Source organism: Zonotrichia albicollis, chromosome 16, assembly GCF_047830755.1.
Source record: "Zonotrichia albicollis isolate bZonAlb1 chromosome 16, bZonAlb1.hap1, whole genome shotgun sequence".
Classification (NCBI taxonomy): domain Eukaryota; kingdom Metazoa; phylum Chordata; class Aves; order Passeriformes; family Passerellidae; genus Zonotrichia; species Zonotrichia albicollis.
Window position 1 is genome coordinate 11,020,764 of NC_133834.1, and position 11,078 is coordinate 11,031,841.

Consider the following 11,078-nt stretch of genomic DNA (forward strand, 5'->3'; position numbering starts at 1 on the left):
AATCTGAAATTGTGAAACTGGCTTTTAAGTATCTCAGATATATGACACTAGTGCACAAACACAAAGGCATGGATATTCCCTTCCTTTCTAGGTAAAGCTCTGTCTATTCTTATTTAAGATTATGAACTTCAGCCAAACTGGTTTTGTAAATCATCCATGGCTCAGAAGGGCACTGAGTACATATTGTGGTGCAACATGGATTTTTCTCCTGTGCAACTGGTTTAAGAAAAACAAGGAACAGAAGAAATCTTCTCCATTGAATAGGATTACTTACAAAGTACCAACAACTTGGAAATACCCATTCCTTATATTCTTAAATTGTTGAAATATTGTAAAGCATCACACAGGAATGTGTGATAGGATTGTGTTCTAGTATTTTCCAATAAATCAAGTACTGAAATTCATCTCCTTCATCAGAAACAGAGCAGAATTTCCTGTCAGCTTTCATGGGCTTTGCAGATGCTCTCTGAGATCAGAAGTTGGGGCAGGGAGCTTGATGGAAGAGGAGGAGACATGGCTTTTTGTACTTTGTGTACCACACATCTGGTTTTCTGACTATTTCTAAAGAGTTGCATAATGTTGGCAGCTGTGAAATAAACAGTTCATTCCTGCAATACAATGTAGTGTCAGTCATGATTTATCAGGCAGGCTGTCCTGAAATTTGGCTGTGCCTGGTGCCCATTCAGTGCAAATCAAACAGGGAGTGGTGATGCCTCTCTGGGCAATCCTGGGTAAAAGCTTAGCACCCCAATTTCCTGCTTTAATTTAGACAATTAATTTAGACAAACCTGGCTGCACATTGTTCTCAGGAGTAGCTACAGCTGACAGAAACTGCTGGGATTCTGAGGGTCGTTTTCCTTTCACACCTTACACCAGGTGGGGTGGACAATGTTGGAGTTGTATGAATTGTTTTTATAGTTTTGTGAAGTGGCCATTGGTGATCTCTGGGATAGTAATGGAGAGAGGCTGCACTGAGAACATAAGGATACTGAATTTTGAAATTAGAAAAATGTCATTTTTGGTAGAAGAAAGAAATTTAACTCAATCTACAGACTTCTTTATGCCACCTGAAGATAAAAAGGGTGTTAGAGCCTTGGGAAAGGAGCCAAGCACTTTCTGGGACTAAAATGTACCAATGAGTCCTGCACGTAGAGAAGGAGAATTAAATGGAGAATGAAGACAATATTGATTGACTTTTTGAGGTTATTTGTGGAGGAGACAGCAAATTAGAAAAATTAACAAAAGCACCGTGCACAAAACCCTTTAACACACCCAAACACTTCTCCCTGACACCTCCTAAGCAGCTCTAAGCAACACTGATTCACTAAAGAATCTTTTCTCCCCAGAAATAAAGAGCAAGTTTTGTGCTTTTGACCCACTGTCGGTGGCCTGGCACAAACACAACTGTGCTGGTTTTGGTGGCTGGTGAGGGATTTGTAGGAGAGTCAGAGGCACAAAGACCACGAGGGCACTGATATGCACATGGCAAATGTAGAATCTGAGTAATCTTGGTGTTTTGCCTCTTAATTTCCCCCACGGGAATGCTGTAGTGATGAGAGCAGTGTGGCATCCCAACTGAAGTATCAAGGGAGATAATTACTGGAGCATGATGAGAATATGCTAATTGTAGAAGGCTCTGAAGACTTGTTTTATTCCCTTCTGCAGGCTCTTACTGGGAGTTGAATTTAATGATAAATAAGGGAAAACATTTTTTTTTTACTATGAAAATGTGGAATGGGGGAAGAAAAAGGTTTATTGATAATACAATCTATCCAAAGTGAACACTAACATTTTAAATTGTCTGAATGTGTAGATGGCTGAATATAGACATGGGAATGTTTTCACAGTGCTGCAGCCAAACTTGGACACTTGAATAAGAGAACTTTCATCATATTTTATGAGGAGGAACTGAAGGGAGTAGGTATTCATTTCACCAAAGGAAAAAAACATCTGAGTGAAAATATTTTCATTTCTCTTCACCATTTTGTCCTTTGGCGTCAGACTCTCAGTATGCTGTCCTCAGAAAAGCAGGTCAGCAGGGAAGGTGGATACTCAGCTGCAAATTGTAATGTTTCTCAGACAAAATTTTTCATCCTGGGGAAGTCCAACACAGTGTGGCTGAGCAAGCAAGCAGCAGGTATTTATGAGAAGTGTGGCTCACAGAGAACAGCTGTGCACTGGCTGTTGTATATCACATAATCAAGACAGTTTAAGCTGCTCCTGATGTGCTCAGATGAGTTTTTATGTCTGCTGGCTGTTACTGCTGTTCCCAGCTGAAAAATGTGACAATAGAGCACCCTTAATGCAAACACTTGATCAATCTGAAACAGAAACCTATTGACAAAGGTTGAGACCATCGAAGTATGAGGGTTCCTTATGGGTGCAAGAGCCTCATATTCTCCTGGGTTTGAGTCAGGGAAGTAGAAAAGTAAGGAAATAGGATTAAAGGATTTCTTTTCTAATATGTGCTCCTAGATAATTGTTTGCTCTGAAAAAATAAAACTTGGTAAGCACTGCAAAAAGGTTAGTTGCATGTCGGTTTGGCTTTTAAAATGTTGATAACTTTAAATAAAACAGGTATCAACAGCATCTGCACCATTCCTGCAACTTCCTGAGAGCACTTTAGTAATAACACTTCTAATGCCATGATCAAAATGGTGTCACATAAAAGCAACTTGAGTAATGCTGGGTCAATTTGGTCTTGCCTAAAATAGTAATCCAGGGATTTTGCCCAAAATCTGTCTTCAGTTTGAGAAGGAAAGCAGTTTGACTCTGTGAGAACAAGATTCTCCAAACCTCATGTCAGGGCTCTGATATCAAAATCATTTAACAATTAGACAAGGAGCAAGACTCTCCTTTTGCAGGAAAGACCACATGACTCCTATGAGACACAGATCATTGTGTGACTTCAAACTCTACCAAAAAGAGTAGGAGACACAATTTTCAGTTTTCCTGGGCAAGTACCTCACTACATATTTGGTTTGGAAAAAAAAAATAAAGTCTTGGTAAAAAACCAATGTGGAGGTCATCTAAGTGTTTCCTTTACTAGTAGGGTAGATTATTTTCTCCAGTACCTTTGTGAGACCAGGAAACCAGGGGGTTTTAAAAAACCTTGATGAAAGCAGAATCTCTGCATGTGAACTCGTGGTGGGATGTTGGATATTTGGCACTATACAAATTACTGCAGCTGGCAGGTGTTTCAGCACTTTCTGTCATGTGCTGGTTGGAGGAGGAGCAGGATGCCAGAGGTCTCCAGCAGGTTGCCTGCAAGCTCCCAAAGGCAGTTCTGAGTCACTGCAACATTTAGCTGCTCTCTTTTTATAGAGCATCACAGACTATGAAAGAAAACATAGTTATCTCTATCACCCTTTGCAGAGTGCTTTAGAATTGCAGATTGTGAGAGTGTTTCTAAAACTAATCCTGTGCTGAGGTGGGTTTGTTTGTTTGTTTGTTTGTTGGCAGGAAGTCTCCATCCAATGTCTTTCTCTGAGCTGTCAGCAAACCTCCACACTGCCAGTAACGTCGCATAACCCACCACTTCTGAAACTGAGAAATGGGGTCATAGGCAGAGTATGAGTTTATTACTTGCTTTGCTGGGTGCAGTCATGCAAACACGCATTTTGTGCTGCTGGAGTTGGCTTTGGTGAGCAGCATCTTCTCATACCTGATACTGTTGCAAATGAGAGCAAATGCCTTCCTTTTCTGTGGTACCCACACCAGCGTTGGAGCAGAGCCTGCCTCAGCCTGGCTCACTAACTCACATTGGCCTGTCGTGGTTGAGATGGTCATGGTTGAGACAGAGACAATACAAAACAACCCACTCCATTTTCAGAAGGCTTCAAACCCTGTTTTTATTTTAGCATGCATGCTTTGTATACGTTCTTACAAAGATCATGAGTTCAGACTTTACTCATTGGTCAGAAGAGACAAACAAAGTGCTCATTGGAATAGAAAGTTGCAGGTTTCTCTTATTTATCCTTCTGTCTTTCTTGGTTTCTATGTCAGCAATCTTGGTAAGAAATTCTTTCAGGCGTAAACATGGATCCTCTTATCAAACTTCTCTCTAGCTCTGAGAAGTCACTGTAAAACCTCTTCCACACTGGCCTAGACACAGACCAAGAGGAGTGCTGCAGACTGGTTCACTTGTACCCCTGGAGCTCTGTGGGGAGTGATTTGAGCAGGATTAGATGGCCGAGTGAGTTGTGACAGCCAGTTCCCTGATCCAGCCTCTGAGGCTCAGCAGAACCCCCACTAAAGCTACTGAACATTTTGCTTGCTCAAGGACAAACGAATATGAAGGTTTTCTTTAAAAGAGCAAGTGGATATATTGTGCACAGCTGTGGGCAATAATATGAACAGACGTTAGACATGGGATTTTGGTTACCAGCTTCAATGCCCTTTCAGTTCTTCACCAAATTATTTCTTTTAAAAAGTGCATCTCTCCCCACACTCCTCTAATCAATTAAGTAGGAAAAATCCAAACCACCTACTCCCATGTTGTTATGTGTGTAATGACTGACTGCTCAAGTTTAAAGAATTTCAAGTACTCAATATATTATTTGCAGTCCTGCAGCTCAGCTACTGGAGGATTCAAGCGCAGCTGGAATACCAGTAATCTCTTGGGACCCTGGCCAGGGAAGACTTCATTTAGTTTGTGTGGGAGTAGGATGCATAAAACTTCACAAAATGGGTCCTCTGGCTTCTCTGTTCAATTCTCCACCTATATAGAGGAGATAATACACTTCTATTCCATCAAAAGTATGGAATAATACCTGCACTTCAGGGATCCCCATAGTGTCAGTTCTTGAAAATCTTCTTAACAATTTGTCCTGAGCAAGCAGAACATGAACTGGGGAAGGTAATGGAGTCATTCAGTCTCAGTGGATAATGCATGTGATTTCTCTTCTGCAGTGTCTGGTTTTCTAGCTGAGGGAAAAAGAGGGTGATGTCCTACTGACTCCAGAAGTGCTTAATGAAATACCTTCTCTCACAAGGTTTTATGACTGCATAAGGTTTTTGCCATGAGGTGTTGATAAAATGTTTCAAATGAAACAGACCGGAAATACTAAAGAACACAAAGTTTAACAGACAAATTCTGGTTTGTAGATGTAATGTGACATTATCACCTCTGGCTGCCTGGCTGGTGCTTGCCAGAAGCCTCAGCCAGGACAGCAGAGGTGGCAGGGCTGTGGCAGAGGTGGCAGGAGGTGGCAGGAGCCCAGCTCCAGCTTCCCCAGAGCAGCCTAAAATCACTTTTCCCAGGGCTCAGGCCATGACCTGAACCCCCTCCTTCATAGTGGTGCAGTGGTAGAAGGCAATGTTGTGAGGAACCCAACCAAAACCTCAGCTCAGGTCATTGAACCTCTCCAATACTCTCCACAAAGAGTGAGCGCTGGGCCCCAAAAGGTTGCTGTGTATTGAAGAAATTGAAAATACTCTTTCCCAGGTTTGACCCCATTTTTCAATAGCTCTCTGCAGATGAGAGAGCTGCTGCTCCTGCTCCCAGTGGCTGCTGTTGGATGGAGTGCAGGAGACTTTAAGTGCCACTGGAGCTGGGGCTCGGGCTTCAAGTGCTGCTTCAAGTGCTGAATGCACCAGGCTCCTTTGAGAAGCAGGGGCAGGGAGGGATGGGTGTTGCAGAGTGCAAACCTTCAGTGATGGGGCAGTTTTCTGGGTTGCCATGGTGAGAGCAACCACCACGCTGTGCTCTGTTGTAACCGCCTCAGAAACACAATGGCCAGAGTCTATTCCAGTGCAGATTTATGAGGATGCTGAAGCACTTACTCCAAAGCACATTTTTCTCCCCCCATTGCTATAGTCAGTTGTTGTCAACAAATGTTCTGTAACTCTTCCTGTAATTTACTCCTGGGAACAGACAGAAACAAACCCTAAACTCCAATAAACATGGAAATGGGGTGTGTTTTCTCTAAAAACTTCTTTTTTTCCTTATATTCTCTTTGCCTTTTACTTCAAATCTGAAATTGTTGTTCTGGCCTTGCAGATCAAAGCATTTTGGGTCATCTCTGCCTCCTTTTGCTGCTCCAAATTTCACTGTGGGCAGTGTCAGCCAAACAGGGACAAAGTACAGGCACTCACCAAAAGTTCTCAGCCAGAAGTTTCCCTCCATTTCTTTTATGTCAGCATTCCCAGTTGTCCATCACATGTCAAAACAGATCAGATTGATGGCATTTTTTTCATCTTACTGTGTTTGTAAAATAACTGGTTTTTAGTCAGATTCCCCAGGCTGGTCATTGGCCTCATGCAGTGTGGAGCTGCTGAGACACATTACAGGGACAGAGCAGACACGAATCAATATAAAGTCATCAAGCAACAGCAGCTAAATGCTGTGTTCTAAGTCATTCTTCTCTTCTGCAGGTGAAATATTGGCTGCCAAATGCCTTCACCTTTGGCTTGTCTTTTGGGAGGAAAGAAGAAGGAATAAGCTAAGGGAAGGAGAGTTTTTTAAACATCGGCCTTCCCTGAGGTAAAAATGTCTGATGAAATGGCGAGGGAAAATCATAAATAACCCCAGCACAACTTGTAGAACAAATAAGGCATTCTAAAAGTCAGCTGAAATTTGTTTTGAATTCCCTATGTCCCCACTGGCACACACTGGCTGTAGCAGGCTGTGTCAGCTGGAGCCCTGCCAGTCCAGGGGTGCCATGCCATCCACCCAGGTGGTTTATCTGCAATAAAGCACCCTGCCAGCCCAGGGGTGCCATGCCATCCATCCAGGTGGTTTATCTGCAATAAAGCACCCTGCCAGCCCAGGGGTGCCATGACATCCACCCAGGTGGTTTATCTGCAATAAAGCACCCTGCCAGCCCAGGGGTGATGGTGCCATCCACCCAGGTGGTTTATCTGCAATAAAGCACCCTCAGCCAGGCAGAGGGTGCTGTCTGTGGGCGGGTGCTGGGTGCCAGGGGGACAAGAGCCTGTGGGATTTGCTCAGGCTGGGGATTCCTGGGCTGTATCATCCTTTGGAGCACTGGGTTGGTTTCCTGTGCTGCCTCAAGTCTGCCACAGGTGTGAAGAGACTGAACTTGTCCACTCAGAGCAGTTTTGGTACCTTTGCAGTGAGTACAGTGAGTTCTACCTGGCTGCAAGGCACCTATGATGTTTTCAGGGGCAGCAGATGGGTCTTGTTGGGTATTTTATAAAGTGTTTTTAGGTCTGGGGTTTTCCTGTACCCAAAACCCAACAGCTGTCACAGAGCACAGCAATGAGATCAGCTATTTGATACTTTTCCCTCTTCCCAGGAATTCTTACTGTTCTTCCTCTGAAGTTGTTCTTTCCTGCTGCCACCTCTTTTGTTGTTTTGTTGGGTTTTTTTTCAAAACTGAATTATTCTAGTCCACATAGCACATCATGTTTTCTACATAATGTTTTCTCCATTTTGGGGGGAGTGACCATCATATATAATCGTATATTGCTTTCAAAAGCTTCATTTGTATTTATTTCTGTCAACTTAAGGTCGGTGTGCCAGGTCCTTCCCTCTGAATCAGTGGAAACAGATTGTAAAAATACATATGGGATATGTATTAACATTTTCTTCTCTGGAGCAGACTGAGTGTCTTGGCTCATGTTGTGCCACAGCTGGCAGTTCAAGGGATGTTGGGGCTGAGGATGGAGGAGAAGGTGTGTGTCAGTGCACAGATGTTCAAATATTTGGGGGAAAAGATAATTATTCTGTTTTAAAAAGCAATATGTTTCTCTAAATAACCTAGAAGCATCACATTGAGTTAGAGCTGGGAAGGGATGTACTGCTGGTTTTCATTTGGGGGGCTTAATACTGCACATATGCTTTTTACAACTGTTTCATCTGAATTCATGACAGTTAGATTATCCCTTGGCTTTATATTAGTGTCTAATATATTTAATATTCATAGATCCATAATTCAGCATGTGTAATCAAATAATTACAGATGCCATTAGCTGAGTTATCACACTAATCTGAGTGTATTTCTATGGATAATAATTTAATGAAATTATCACTTAATTTCTGGAGCCCTCTTCTCTGCACAGAAATGAAATAAATGTGCTGCTCTTTCTCCTTCATTAAGAAACTCCAGCCTTGATTAACAGGATCTGAACATCCAAACATTTAAAACTTGGTTTCCTGAATTTCTACTCCCAGTGGCATTCACAGGAGGACACCAGATTAAAAAAACAGAACAGAAACTCCCCATTTACACCAAGGCTGTGTGGGAGGGAGAAGGGAGCAGTGTTACCTCCTCCCCCTGAGCTGCACTCCTGGAACAGGGAGAACACCAAGGCTTTGCATGGCAGGAGGAGCTGTGGGGTTGTGGGGTTTCTGGAATGAGGTGAGAGATGAGAATTTGACTCCAAGTTATTGGTGGTATTATATGGTGTTATATCATATCATATCATATCATATCATATTATATTTATTATATTTATTATATTTATTATATTATATATTATAAGAAATTCTATAGTAAAATTATACTAAACTATAGGGAAAGGATACAGACAGAAGGCTAGAAAAGAATCAATAATTAAAACCCATGACTGAGCAGAGAGTCTGACACAGCTGGCTGTGATTGGTCATTAAATTAAAACAATTGACATACTTGATAAACAATTATCCAAATCACATTCCAAAGCAGCAAAACAGGGAGAAGCTGAAGCTTCCCAGCTTCCCAGGAGAAGAAATCCTGGCAAAGGGATTTTTTAGAAAATATCATAGTGAAAGAATCTCCAAGGGGGAAGATCTCTGTCTGTAGGCAGCTCCCTTCCACCCCTAAAGCCCATCTGTGGAAGGTGCTGCTCATCAGGAAGGCAGAGGTGTTGGGAAAGGACATTTTGGAGTGGGAGAAGGGGATGGAAGGCAGAGAGGCTGTTCCTGCAGAGCCTCAGGCACTGACAGGAGGCTCAGCCCTGGCTGTGATGGGGCCTCACCTCTGCTCTGTGCAGGGCTGTGTCCTTGCTTTGCATGGTGCAGGTCACACAGCTGACAGTAAATGGCTCCTCCCTGTCACTGACAGCAGGGGCTGTTTCTGCACTGCTTCTGAACCAGCTTTGAACTCATTTTCTCTTTCTCAAATAGACTTGAGAACTGAGATTGAGCTCTCTGCAAGGCTGGCAGCTGCAGAGCAAATGCATCTCCAGGTGTTCCCTCCAGATGTTCTCTCTCACCTTCCCTGATCCTCCCATCACCTCAGCGTCCACACCCTTCAGCCCTACCCACAGACAGGGCTGGGGTTCCCTGGCATGCACAGGGGGCAGGAGCTGGGCACTGAGCCTGGCACTGCTGGGTGCCCCAGCCCCTGGGGCTGCCCTTGGGCTGGGAGTGCTGCACTGGGCAAGGCTGCTCCTGCAGCCCGGGGAGTGGAAACTGCCAGGGACTCATCAGGAGCACAGGAGAAACAAAATAAAGGGATTAAAGAAATTAATGGATTCATTGCCAGCACCACAGTGGTCTGGATGCTTCTGGCTTAGGGATTCCCCAAGTTCCCACTACAAAGCCTGCAGGAATCTGGCAACCATCTTCAGCAGAGAGGCAAGTACAGAGCAGCTCTGCCCTGCTGCACACTGCCACAGCAATGGTTTATGGACTTCCAGAATCCATGGCTCCATCCACTTCCAATAATAATAATGCTCATCTGCCCCTTTATAAATAAAACCAAAACTGTTGGGGAGTTATACACTGTGGGAAACCACAGTAAGCCAGACTGTAAGCAGCCTTTTTTCCTCCTGTTTGACCCAGGAGTGAGTCATTCATTTGATGATGCAGAAGGATGCTGTGGTACCAAGGTGTGAGTATGTGGACCCCACCCTTCAGCACATGACCCTCCCCTGGTCTGAAACTTTGTGGCTGAGATCCTCTGCTCTGTCATATGCAGAAAATCAGATTTTCATAATAGAGTTTCTGGTAAGCAGGGAAAATAAATTTGAATTCTAGATCAAGCTTTCTGTTGAAGCACTACCTTCTTTCTGGATTTAAATCCCTCCTCATTTTCAGACCTATCCTTGGATGTGGTTCTTCACTTTCTATGCTGGGTATTGCTGTGTGCTATTAAGGGAATGTTATGTTCCACTTTAGAGGTGGTAAAGTGAAAATCACATAAATACTCAGGAAGAGCTCTTTGAGATGCTTCAGGACTTAAAGAGCTATGAATTTGCAAGCTCTACTAGCATGATCTCCTTTTATGGCACATGTTTGTATCAAAATATGGTATTTTTACACTCAGAGTCCTTCCAACAGGAATAGAAAGAAGGCATCAGTCATCTGTATTTAAAATCCAAATAGAGGATGTTACATGTAAGAACTGGCATTGGATAATGAGAGGGAAGTCACCAGTGACTTCTATTGATCCTCAAAGTGTGACCCTGAGCAAGTCCTTGAATCCTCTGTGCCTCAGCCTGTGATGCTCAGGCATGATTAGCATGTGTACTTTATCAGCAAGGTTGTTGTGCAAGTTATTTAATGAGTGCTTGCAAAATGATTTGCGGCATTAGGATGGCAGAGGCTGTGTAATTGCACAGCTCTGCTCTGCTGGATAATTGCAGAGGCTGCAGGGAGCCCATGGCTGCCTCCCTGCTGAATAACCCACGGGCAAATGAGCATTTTAGTGCTGGGAGGAAAATCCAGTTACCCTGGAGCATAAGTGTGGATCCCCTGAATTTCTGGGCAGTTCATGCTTCCTTGTGTAAAACTCACGGGTAGAAGTTTGCTGCTGAGGGCTAAGCAGCTTTTCCTAGTGCTGTCTTCTAACTTAAGATATTATTTAAGCAGAGAAAAATCTGTCCAAGTCAGCAGCAATCTCAACAGCAGGGAGAAAACACCAAACCTTGAGTGTGTCTCCATCAGGATGAAGGGCTTGCCACTGGAGCATCTGTGTCCCGGAGAAGGAGTGCAGTTCTGTCAGCCCTGCACTGCTCCCATGTCCAGCTGGAAGGCCAGCCCATGGATGGCTCTCAGCTGTCCCATAACACCAGCCCCTGCCAAACAACCTGTCCAGCAGTGAAAAAACTGGGCTCTGGGTCTCACACAAGAGCCAGGACTCTGCTGTGCTTGCCTGTCCCTCTGCCACCCCTGCCTTCAGGGCTGGAGC